Source organism: Macrobrachium rosenbergii, chromosome 53 (assembly GCF_040412425.1).
Source record: "Macrobrachium rosenbergii isolate ZJJX-2024 chromosome 53, ASM4041242v1, whole genome shotgun sequence".
NCBI lineage: Eukaryota > Metazoa > Arthropoda > Malacostraca > Decapoda > Palaemonidae > Macrobrachium > Macrobrachium rosenbergii.
In genome coordinates this window covers 48,173,621-48,186,608 of record NC_089793.1, presented here as the reverse complement: position 1 = coordinate 48,186,608, position 12,988 = coordinate 48,173,621, and the positions used below count along the sequence as shown (strand labels likewise).

Below are 12,988 nucleotides of genomic sequence, written 5' to 3'. Positions count from 1 at the left end.
GGCTTGAATAAATCATATCTGGCCATCCAGCGATCTATCTCACGTCATTGGGGGTACCAAGGTCCTCGACAACAAGCCTAGTGAAGCTACTTGAGTAGGGGAGTTACAGGGTTGCCAGCCCACAATGACTAGCAGGATATGCACACCTGGTCCCTGCGTAACTTCCACACCCGTTGAATTCAGCACATTTATTTAACTTTATTTTCGCTCTCTCGAGGGGACGGTTTCTTGAGACAAGGACCTAGGCCGCTTTTGCATTCAGCGGCTAAGGATCAGATTTTTAATCGAGCCAAGGCATTCGGAATTTGATATTCCAGAGAATGTAGAACGACTTGTAGACATGTTTGTTTGGCAAAATCAATAGACATACAATTACACTGGTGTTGTGAAAGGGATGTACAAAGTGGGAATAAACATATGATTGATAAAAGAGACAGAAATGTGAGAAAAGGAAAATGAGAATAAATAATAGGGCATGACATGGATTTTTTGCACCATAAATCATGATAAATTTATTTTACATTGATACTACTTTGAGGTCATAATTGATAAACAAAACTCCTCTGAAGGAAAGCGGTAGACTCCGTGAAATTTTTTTCTAGAAATAGAAGACTAAATTAATTACCATACATGTTAGAGAGGGGGAGCGAGTGTATGAAATCCAGAGGAGAAATTCCGAGTAATTGCTCCAAAACCCCAGTTATGAATCCGAATTTACGATGTCTCGATTTTTTCATGATTCTGAAATAAAGATGCTAATTCGCTGGCTTAAACTTGCTAGAAAGCCGTCAAGTAAATCCAGTCTGTTACGAACTCTCTCTAAGAGGAAGCCATAACGGGTTCTTTTATTTTAATCTCAAATCCAGTGACAAAAACACAAATCAGTAGGTCACTTAAATCACAGTTGCACGTCGTACTCCCACATGTAGCTCCATATACATAACTGCCTTTCACATTAAGAAGCAGCTCAATAACAGCAGATTGTTGTTCTCCGAGAACAAGCGAGAAATCTTCACAATAGGAAGATATGTATATATAATCCACTACAGCAGACAGATCAGCAGCTCCAGAGTCTTCAACGGCCTTGAACTAGACTCCGAGAATACTTTAGGAGAGCCACAAGTCACCTCTCCTTACAACACTCCCAGTCACCACAAAGAAAAGTAAAGAGAGTTACAAATTTGGCAAGGAAGCAAAAACACTGAGGAAGGCCGCACTTAAAACTGCACTCAATAGATGGCGCCACAAAAACTTAAGCTTTTCAACCAAAGCAAATTAACCCTACATTTAACCAAAATATAAATTAACATAAAACCAACAGCAAAATACCTAACTTAACTTAGTTTTACAAAATTGCAAACAATAGAAAAATTAAAGCCATCAGTGCGAAAAGGCAAAACAATGAGAATTTACTTTAAAATTACGTTACTGCCTGACACCTTCCTCCCTCAACGAAAAAAAAAGAATTAATTTGACTAAACAGGAAAATGAATTTTTTTTAAACCTTAATACGAAAATATAAGGTAAAGTAAACATGACAAACAAAAACACTCACACTAGGACTACTTAATCTAACTGCTCAAAAAAAAAAAAAAAAAACAGGGAACTCCAGGATTGCACAAAAATAAGCAATAACAACATTAGGAGACATTAATAGCCTATACACCATCTGTAAAGGAAATTAGAAAATCAGGAACGGCACAACAGCCAGCACGTCACATCCTAGAAAGTGCATCGGGGATCTTGTTGTCCACTCCTTTTATGTGTTGGAAGACCAGGTTATATTCCTGAAGGAGAAGTGCCCATCGCAGAATCCTTTGATTCGCTCCCTTCATCTTATTTATGAACACCAGCGGGTTATGGCCCGTCAACATTTCAACCTGGAGGGAACTAGATAAATAAATGGAAAAATGGGATACGCTCTTCACCAGAGCCAAAGCTTCCCTCTCTATGGTGGAGTACTTTCTTTCAGCCAGAAGTAACTTTTTACTAAAGTAAGATACAGGGTGCATTTCCCCCTCATCATCTCTCTGAAACAGGACTCCTCCAATGCCCACGTCGCTGGCATCCACAGCCAAAATAAAAGGTTTATTAAAATTTGGAGAGCTAAGAATTGGTTCCGAGACTAATACCGATTTCAAATTATTAAACGCTTTTTCACACTCTGTACTCCACAAAAACTTAGTGTTCTTTTCCAATAGATTAGTTAAAGGCTGGGCGATGTCAGCAAAATTCTTCAGAACCTCCTGTAATACCCCTAACATGCCAAGAATTTTGCAGACACCACAGACATTACACGGCTGAGGAAGGTTGGCTATAACCTCAATATTAGTATGTTTAGGAGCAACCTTCCCAAACCAACCTCATGACCAAGATAGGTCACTACAGCCTTACCAAACTCACACTTATTGATATTTACAACCAAACCAGCCTTTCTTAAAACCTGAAACAGTTTTCTTAACCTTTCAACATGGGTTTTCCAGTCCTGACTGTATACCACCAAGTCGTCAATATATATTTCGGTACCTTCCAGCCCGCATATCACCCTATTCATAAGGCGCTGGAATGCACAAGCTGCATTTTTCAAACCAAAAGGCATCACCTTACATTCATACAACCCATTTGGGGTGACAAATGCCGAAATCTCACGGGCCCTGTGAGACAATGGCACCCGCCAGTAACCCTTCAATAAGTCTAATTTAGTTATAAACTTGGCATTCCCTATCCGGTCTATTGAATCTTCAATCCGAGGAAGAGGGAAACTGTCACTCTTGGTTACCTGATTAACTCTACGGTAGTCAACACACATTCTATATAATCACCGTCAGGTTTCTTTACCAGAACTATAGGAGAACTCCACGGACTTGAGCTGGGTTGAATAAGATCATGGTCCAGCATATACTGCACCTCCTTCTCAACTACTTTGGCTTTTTCTGGGTTCAAGCGGTAAGGAGCCTGCTTTACTGGACGAGCATCACCTACTTCAACATCATGTTCAAGCCATGAAGTAAGCCCTGGAGTCTCTCTAAACACTTCTGGAAAAGACTTTATCAAACATAACACGTCTTTCTTCTGGACTTCATCCAGATGCTCCAACAAAACATTAGCCTTATTAAAAATCTCAACATTAGTTTTTAAATTCTCTACAGATACATGGTTATCAACATTATTATCAGGATCATCAACCTTAGAAAATACAGTAGCTAGAGGACATGGTATTTCATAAACAATATTTAATGGATCTGGATTTCTACCTTCATATTTCTTTAATCTATTAATGTGAAAAATTCTACTCTTTCTAGTAGAACCTGGAGAATCTAATTCATAATTAATGTCAGACACCTTTCTTTTTACCTTCCATGGACCTTTAAATCTGGGTTTCAGAAAACTATCTGAGTCCATATCTAAAACCAGAACCAGATCTCCAGATTCGAAAGAACGACTTACTGCCTTGCGATCATGGAATGTTTTCATACTAGCCTGGGAAGCTTGCAAATTATCCTGGGCAAACTTCCAGGCACCACTCAATTTATTTTTCAAGTTAGATAAAAATATATTTAAATTTTGAATTTGTTTTCATCCCCCAATCAACACTACAAATAACACTTCCAAAAGACCTCGAACCTCATGACCATACACCAATCTGAAAGGAGAAACACCAGTAGATTCATTTGGGTGAGTTCTTAAGGCAAATAATGCATAAGGTAGTTCCTTATCCCAACTACTCTCCCGTTCAACAACAGTACTTACCAATTATACTTTTTAAGGTTTGGTGGAACCTTTCCACAACCCCCTTGACTTTCAGGATGGTATGGCACACTGGTGATGTGCTGAATGGCCAGTTCAGCACACCTGTCCTGAAAGTACTTAGAAGTAAAATTAGTACCGCGATCTGATTGAATGGTACGAGGTAACCCGTAACGACAAAAATATTCTACTAACTTCTCCCAGACAGCTTTTGACGTTACTTTCCTAAGAGGGAAAGCCTCTGGGAACCAAGAAGCTCTATCCATCACTGTTAATAAATACATATATCCTGATTGGGTTCTAGGTAAAGGACCAACAACATCAATGACAATCTCTGCAAAAGGTTCACCAATTGCAGGGATGGGTTTTAACGGAGCCTTGCTCAATACCTGATTGGGTTTACCCATGACCTGGCACGTCTCACAAGTTCGCAAGAACTGCTTAATACACATTCTCATATTAGGCCACCAAAATAGCTTGGTTAATCTCTTAAAAGTTTTTGTTACCCCAAAATGTCCCGAAAAGGATCCTCATGAGCCGACTGCAGCAATTCGTCTCTGAATTGTTTAGAACTAAAATCTGCTTATGGTACTCAGAGGATTCCATAAGAGCAGAACGGCTTAATCTACACAATAATCCTCTCTGATACAAAACATGGCTTAGAAACATCATCCCCTCAGTTATTTCCACATCAAATTCATCATGCTGAGCTCTTATAAAATCAGCCCTATTCCATGCTCTAACTACCTTACTACTATCACTACTTCCTACAGACTCAGCCTTCCTACTGCTACATCTACTTGTACAGGGTCTAAATGTAAATCCTCTCCGTCCATCAAGAGGTTACGCCCTTTTTCTGGGAGCGATTAGTTACAGCAATTGGTAATTTATTTAAGGTTAAAATGGGGAACAATTCTCGTCCCCCCACATTACATAAGTCATTTCCTAGGATACCATCTATCCCAGGAATAGGTAGTTTATCAACAATGGCCAGATTAATACTCTTTACAACACCTGATATGTCAATCTCTCCTTCAACCACAGGAGCCGACACAACAGTGTCAGGGAAACCACTTAAAATAATATAGTTAGCGATCTTCACGTTAAGAGGTAACCTACTTCTCAACAATAAAGATCGAGCAGCACCTGTGTCCCTCAAAAATTTGACCTTTATAACTTCCTTCTCAAATCTCAGCTTACCTGGCCAAATATACTTATTAAATGACAGTCACATGGGGGAATCTTTCTCTTCATTACCTTTGTTACCATTTTCCTCGTTCTCTATAGAATGTTGAGAAGCCTTAACTTGATTCACCAAAGTAATGGGAGAAGTAGCCTGCCTCTGTAGATAACTCTGGCGAGCAAAACACTTAGCCTGGGTATGTCCTATCTTGTTACACCAGTAACAGGTTCTACTACTTCCCACACCACTAGTTATAGTAAAACTAGGATGAGCATTATCAGTTTTTGCAAAATTCCTATTTACAAAATTACCACTAGGATTACTTTTTGGTTGATTTTTTACCTGAAAATTGGAATTTGCTTTAGAGTTAGCCTGGAAATTAGAATTATTATTAGGACCATGGAAATTAGAATTATTTTGGTTAAAGAACATTGTCTTTCTACTCTCCCAGTTACCCTTGACCACAGGGAAATTATCCCTGAAGTTTTCAGTACCAAAATTATGGGTCAATGTATATTCATCACTCAACTGAGCAATTCTGGGAAAAGAGGTCACCTTCAAGTCTTCTAAATGCACTCTTAAATCTTTAGCACACGATTTTTTAAAATCTTCAATCAATGTCAATTCCTTCAAGGCTGCCAAAGTAGTTACTTGGCAACTCTTGAGTCAATCATCAAAATGCTCCTGCTTTACAGGAGCAAACTCCACAAAAGTCATGTTTGGGGTTTTGTTAAAATTCCTAAACCTCTGGCTGTAGGCCTCGGGAACCAAATCATAAGCTTTTAATATCAACGCTTTCACTTTCTCATAATCCCAAGATACTTGCTCCTCTATGGCATTATAAACCTTCTGAGCCTTGCCCAGCAAGCGAAATTGAATCAACACTGTCCAGACCTCCCTAGGCCAAGACAACCTGGAAGCAACCCTTTCAAAAGCCTTAAAGAATTCAGGGACGTTCTCCTCAGTAAAACAAGGTACAAGTTTTAGAGCATCCCAAAAACTAAACTTTTCCCCGATATCTTCATGGATGGGGGTACTCACAAACTCCTTACCTTGTTGGATCTTGGCCAACTCTAACTCCATGCCAAGCATCGCTCTTTTATGTGCTCTGATTCTCTCCAACTCCTCGAACTCTAACTTCTTTAGCTCCAACATGCTCTGGAAATCCTTTACTAGTGGCTCATTTTCCACTTTGGCCGAACGAGTAGGAACAGCCGGACAAACATTATCAGTCCGAGGAACCCACTCAGTCTGACTTTTATTATCAGGCAGACTGCCGTACCCTTCAAAAATCACTCCACAGTGGGGCGGATCCTGAAAAAGACTCAATCCCAGAGCCCCTTCTACATCAGACTCACTCATGCTTTCACTAATTAATTCATCAGCAGTTTGTTTAAGCTCACTCAGCCTATTCTTTACTAACTTATATACATCCTTTTTCAATTCCCTATTTGTTAAAGAAATGCCTAACGACCTAGCACAAGATTTCAAATTTTCTTTAGTCAAAGCACTCAAATACCTAATACAATCCTCAGAAGCTAAATATTCAACGGGGTTAAACTCTACATCAGCCATAGTGAAAAGGAAAAGAAGGAAGGTGATGAGGCACAACAAAAATAAATACTGATAAATCTCACCCAGAGCACAGTCTGACAACTCACACCACCGATTGTGTTTGTCCTGGATCCTGTCACGGTTGCCAAATTTGTTACGAACTCCCTCTAGGAGGAAGCCATAACGGGTTCTTTTATTTTAATCTTAAATCCAGTGACAAAAACACAAATCAGTAGGTCACTTAAATCACAGTTGCACGTCGTACTCCCACATGTAGCTCCATATACATAACTGCCTTTCACATTAAGAAGCAGCTCAATAACAGCCGATTGTTGTTCTCCGAGAACAAGCGAGAAATCTTCACAATAGGAAGATATGTATATATGATCCACTACAGCAGACAGATCAGCAGCTCCAGAGTCTTCAACGGCCTTGAACTAGACTCCCGAGAATACTTTAGGAGAGCCACAAGTCACCTCTCCTTACAACACTCCCAGTCACCACAAAGAAAAATAAACAGAGTTACAAATTTGGCAAGGAAGCAAAAACACTGAGGAAGGCCACACTTAAAACTGCACTCAATAGATGGCGCCACAAAAACTTAAGCTTTTCAACCAAAGCAAATTAACCCTACATTTAACCAAAATATAAATTAGCATAAAACCAACAGCAAAATACAATACCTAACTTAACTTAGTTTTACAAAATTGCAAACAATAGAAAAATTAAAGCCACCAGTGCAAAAGGCAAAACAATGAGAATTTACTTTAAAATTACGTTACTGCCTGACACAGTCACTTGCAAATTCAGCATCCAGAAATAGGAAAACTTTTTTGCCACAGCACTCGCTCGAAAAGTCAGATGTCTCTCGCTCTTGGTGCACCTGCCATATGCTTCCATAGTGGGGGCAGAGATAATACAAAAATCGTGCAAATGATGATACAAGCATCAAATTTGGCACAAGTGTCCTCCAAGGTATGCTAATCAAATCTGCCTGAGTGGCCAATTTAAAATCCAAGATGGCGGCCATTTTCAAGTTGGCCGCCAAAATAACCACCCGAAGTAGATGTTTCGCTTAGAAATATTTGTAGTAGTCTGATTTGCATGATCTAAGTGTGGATTCTTATGTTTTGAAGCCTGCTGAACTATATTTTCCTGTTTAAAAAGCACTCTGAGACATATTTCTCAAGATGACCACCAAGATCTTTGTCTTTCTTTACATAAGTTTTTTCCTGGCTAGTACATTTTCAAAGTTATGCATACAGTGCTGCTGTTTCTCGATCTGCTACTGTTCACATATTGAGCTGCAGAGTGAAGTGCAGGGAAGCTCTGCCTGAGAGCACTTGCATCTTCCTTTGCAAACCTTCTTACAGGAGCACTTTGTCAATTCTTGACAGCTTGCTGCCATGGGTGGTAGTGTTGTCCAATGTATCTGCCATACTTCTCCTTTCTGTGTCCACCCCCATTCAGCTGGACTGCTCATGTGTGGATTACAGTGGGTTGCCTGGCCCCAGATGATCCCAGCCTGGTAGGCTGTGTGTTTTGCATGTTCTCTGAGGGCTGCCTGTGTTGGTGGAATTGAGTTGTACGGCCTCTGCTTGTGGGCAAACAGATCTAGTCTTGCTTCGTCCACACCAGTGGCTGCGCTTGATCTGTCGTACATGAGGACAACGAATCTTTCCAGCCTCTGCATGTCATGATCACGAATCAATGTTGGATGCTGGCTGAGACTGATGAATATTTCAGTAATATCATCAAATACATTCCTAGTCTGCCATGCAGATTTCTTTGCTTTCCCATGGAACGCAGACACAATGTCACATCCATTGAATGCGTGAAAGTTGGGGATCCCTCTAGCTTTCTCAAGCCCAATTGCAGAAAGTACCTCATGGACTGGAATCCATCGCATATGGGCTCCTTGGCCAAAGGCAATCCACATTTTCTGAAGACCTAGTTTCTGGAAGGATGGCAGTACAGATATTGCTATGACTAGCACATCTGTGTCACTAGCCTTGATGATTATAGACTTGCTCCCATCAGTCGTTGCATCCCTAGCGTAGAAGTTGTGATATAGCAAAGTCTGATTTTGATGCTCCATGATGGAACTGGGACTTGGTGTCTGCACCATGTTCGATCATGCATACAAACTGAAGCAGTGATGGTGGCACAGCCTGTTCTAAGTCTTTGTCATGAAAATAGCTGCTGAAATTCGACTTCTGACAGGGCATGTCTTGTCTTATTATCCCAGCGGCTTTTGCTAGATGGATCGCTTCACCATAATGGGATGCTTCTGATAGGATTGAACCTTCATCAGTTTCAACAGCCAACAGAACTTCTCGTCCTTGGCGATTAGCTTGCAGCTGTGGAATGTGCAAAAGCAGCTGATCCTTGGGTCGAGTAGGATGAACATCAGGCGAGTCAACACCAAGCTGTTCCAGCCTCTGCTTGAAAAGCTTGGTCAAATCAGCAAGCTTGAAAATCGTGGCCTCTCACTGGCATTTTTCATCTCGCAGATGTAGGTGACTAGTTCAGAGAAAGCAATTGGATATGCATCCTTCCAGTGTTCCTGTGCTTTTTCTTGCTCCCGCACCTTTACGGTAGGTATGCCCGTTCTTGGTTATACAATGCCACTAAACAGCCAGGGTGATATTTCACTTCTTGGGCTACGACATCTCCTGCACGTAGTTTGGTGAGAAGTTTTGTATCACTGAGTGTTTTGGCACATTCATTTATTCTCCTATTCACTTGCATTGTCATTGCTTCTCTAAGCTCCCCTCCTTCAGTTTCGCAGAAGAAGCATTCTTTTGTTTTAATTTCTTGGAGCTTTCGTGGAATCTCACTTCTACTGCCCTCATCACTAGTGCCTGCATGACTTGCTCTTTTACAGCTCGGTGTAACTTTGTGTTGTTGAACAGAAGCCTGCAACTCTCATGATATTGTGCCTTATTTTTTCTCAACATTTCCTCTATCTCAGAACCTTTGTCAAGTCTTGCAGAGTCTAGCTTGATTGGTAGCACATTGAATGAGGGAAACAGAGGAATATTCTTTGCCAGGTTCGTATATCCATCATCCCCTCTTCTGGCAGGATTGGCCTAGGGAAATTTTAGGTTTTCTCTCTTAACCTCCTGACATAGGCAACACTTGGTCCAGTCTGTTTTCCATGATCGTCCAGTAGAGTTCGCATTCATGATTACGATGACGTTCATTGTCGAGGGTTTATCTTTTTTACCACCCTGTACATGTAATAGTATAATAGGCCTCTTATGTCCTGTAATATACAATAGGCGCTTTCCTGTATGGGATACAACTAGGTTCTTGCACTGTGCCATACACCTAGTCCGATCATTCATCCAGTGTCATAAGTCCCGTGCAATCTGTACACCATCCAGATAACTAAAACCCTGTTATCCTTGGTTCGGCTCTCCCGCGCTGGCACGTCCTGTCCATTCAGGTGCGGCTGCCTAACTAATTTGAGTTTGATTAGGCAGCATTTGGGATACTAGTAGGTTGTTGCAGTATGATGCCAACATAAATTTCCTACTTAGCTGACACTGAGCCCCAATCTGAGCTTCACAGCAGTGATGTCACCAAAGTGCCTTGGTAGTGCCCGACAATCACTCCTTTAATACAGCACCTTAACCATGTTATAAACTAGAAAATATGCATCAGCAGGTTTAAAAACATAGGAATCCACACTTAGATCATGCAATTCGGACAACTACAAATATTTCTAAGCAAAACATCAACTTCGGGTGGTTATTTTGGTGGCCATTTATAAAAATGGCCGCCATTTTGGATTTTCAATTGGCCAATCGGTCAGATTTGATTAGTATCCCTTGGAGTACAATTGTGCCAGATTTGATGCTTGTATCATCATTTGCACGATTCTTCTAAAAAATTACTCTTATCTGACCCACTATCCAGGCATAAGTCCATCTCTGCAACTTGGAATAACTGTTGGCCCTTTCTGAACACACTTATTACAGCCTGCAGAGAGAGAGAGAGAGAGAGAGAGAGAGAGAGAGAGAGAGAGAGAGAGAGAGAGAGAGAGATTTTCTTACAATAAGCAATCATTAATACCTCGGATAACTTGGCCAGTCGAATAGTCTATAAACCAAAGTTCAAAAGGAAAACAGTTCCAGTATATTTCTAGATATAGTATGCCTCTTCGTGGGTATAAATGTCGCAAAACATAAAAAAAAAAAAATATTTCATAATTTTAGCTTAGACTTAAAAAGGTCCCAAAATACCACGACGCCTTAACACCTCTGTTTCCCGCATCACTTCACTAACCATTTTTCCACCCGTCGGTTCTACTGTGCCTTTCCTTTCTAATTCAGAGTATTGCAACTGGGTCTACGGCATCGCATATAATCTGGAGCTGAAGATTAGCAAAATTCAAAAAATAAAAGATAAATGCACGAGAAACGTCAGCTCCACACGCTAAGTAGGGCTATAAAACTATTGATGTGTTTCACCCAAAAGTAAGAAAAAAAAAAAAAAATGAACGCCAATACAGATCCACTCAGAATCTAATAACCCCTTCCTTGGCCAACGGCCCACCCTTCCAGAAAATTTAATCGAAATCTCCCGTAAAATTTAGAGGGATCTTGTTGCCAACGCCTCTTTCCCACCCTAAAAAAATTCAGTGGCCCTTGTGCCCAGAAAATTCCATTAAAATTCCCCAATAATTTTTCTAGACATCTTAAAAAGCAAACAAACAAACACGGAAGCGTAACATCCGTTCAACTTCATTGAAGGAATTAACAATTCTATTGATCATCTGCAAAACCAGAATGCTTTCCTTATTATTGTCCTCACGTGGTGCACTGCAGGCATTACTTAAGGGTCTTTGCAGCGTCGCTTCGGCCCCAAGCTGCAACCTCTTTCATTTCTTTTGACGTAACTCCGTTCACATTCCCTTTCTTCTATCTGACTTTCTACCGGTGGGCCTAAATTCTATATTCTATTCTATATTCTGTTCCGTGTTATTATACATTAATAATGTGGCATTCAGTTGGTTGATATCTCAATTACTAGTCTCATAGAGTCAACTGGACAACGAACGATTCCATTAACAAATGGCATTTATACTTAGATAAACAGCTGTATAATTTAATCATACAATATTAAATATATTATAAAATATTTACCAAACGATGAGAAAATTCCTTTACGTAATTGTCTACAATGGAATAGTCCAATAGCTTCCCGAGTTGTCGATTCATTTTAACGATTTATTCGAGTCATAACAACAAAGGCATTAAAAGAAAATACACTTCATGCTTCCTTACTCTAAGGAATCACTGCTTAACTGCCACGCACTTCGTGCTTCATGCATAAAAATGCATTTTTCCTTCACGATTTTTTTGTGGGTAGATTTTTAGAAAGGATTCCAATTACTTTCTACATCTGAATGCTTTCAAGATAATATACGAGATGCTCCTCGGACGGAAAACATGATATCTGTCAAGTATTTTCATGAATAGAAAATGAGAAAAAAGTGACTTATCACTTTTCGAATACACTGATGAGTACCTTGACGTCAATGTTGGTAAAAGTTTTGCGTTCAGAAGGCTCCAGTGTTCATATCAGGGCCTCATTTCTAGTCTGCACGAGTAATTACAATAAACTGCAAAATCCTTAGCAGAAAAAACTTTTGGCCATGCACAATCCACCGCGCTGCCACAATCCACTGATCTAAGTAATCTTTCTCTGTAACTGTGCAGTTTCGTATATTTGCTGCAGGTTTCAGTTAAAAGCTAACGCAATATCTAATATTTCACTGTGACCTAATTCCTAAACGCTGCCGTCTCGGCCAGACAGGAGAATAAAATTTAATCTGCTATCAAGTGCTAAATAGAATAATGATACCTCTGTCTACTGAATTGGTAAAATTCCCAATATTTTGTGTACACATGCAGTTTCATTTACTCATTTCGAGATTTATTGTTTTCATTCATAGCGCACAACAGTGCATGGGCAAGGTATCGCAGATATAACTAATCACACCCCCAAGAAACAAGCTAACATATGGATGAACATAAATAAAAAGTATACATTCATAGTAAATAGAAAAGAAGCAAATATAAAGAAATCAATCACACTGTTAATAAACGCAAAAATTTCTATTTTAAATAGCAACCTCATTCAGAAAAACGTTGATATTTTTCCTTCTGTTTACTGCCAGTCTGGCACGCAATACAGCTAAATTTTACTGGGAATTATCAACCCGATTATTGGTTGAGAACTGTAATGGTACGTCAAATGATCATGAAAATGAAGCGAGAAAAACAATGATGTTGTTATTGAAATCGCCACCAATTTTAGATATATCTTATATGAAACTCCTTTTACACACACACACACACACACACACATATATATATATATATATATATATATATATATATATATATATATATATATATATATATATATATATATATATAATCAATCATATCTGTAAACACATATAAACTATACATACATAAATGCATACTG

General features: G+C 39.6%; 1 protein-coding gene across 1 annotated transcript in view; it reads left to right on the top strand.

Annotated features, from left to right (window-relative positions):
• LOC136834433 (uncharacterized) overlaps positions 1-12,988 on the top strand; it is a 383,224-nt gene that overhangs the window by 176,332 nt on the left and 193,904 nt on the right. The gene's annotated exons all lie outside the window — the stretch shown is intronic.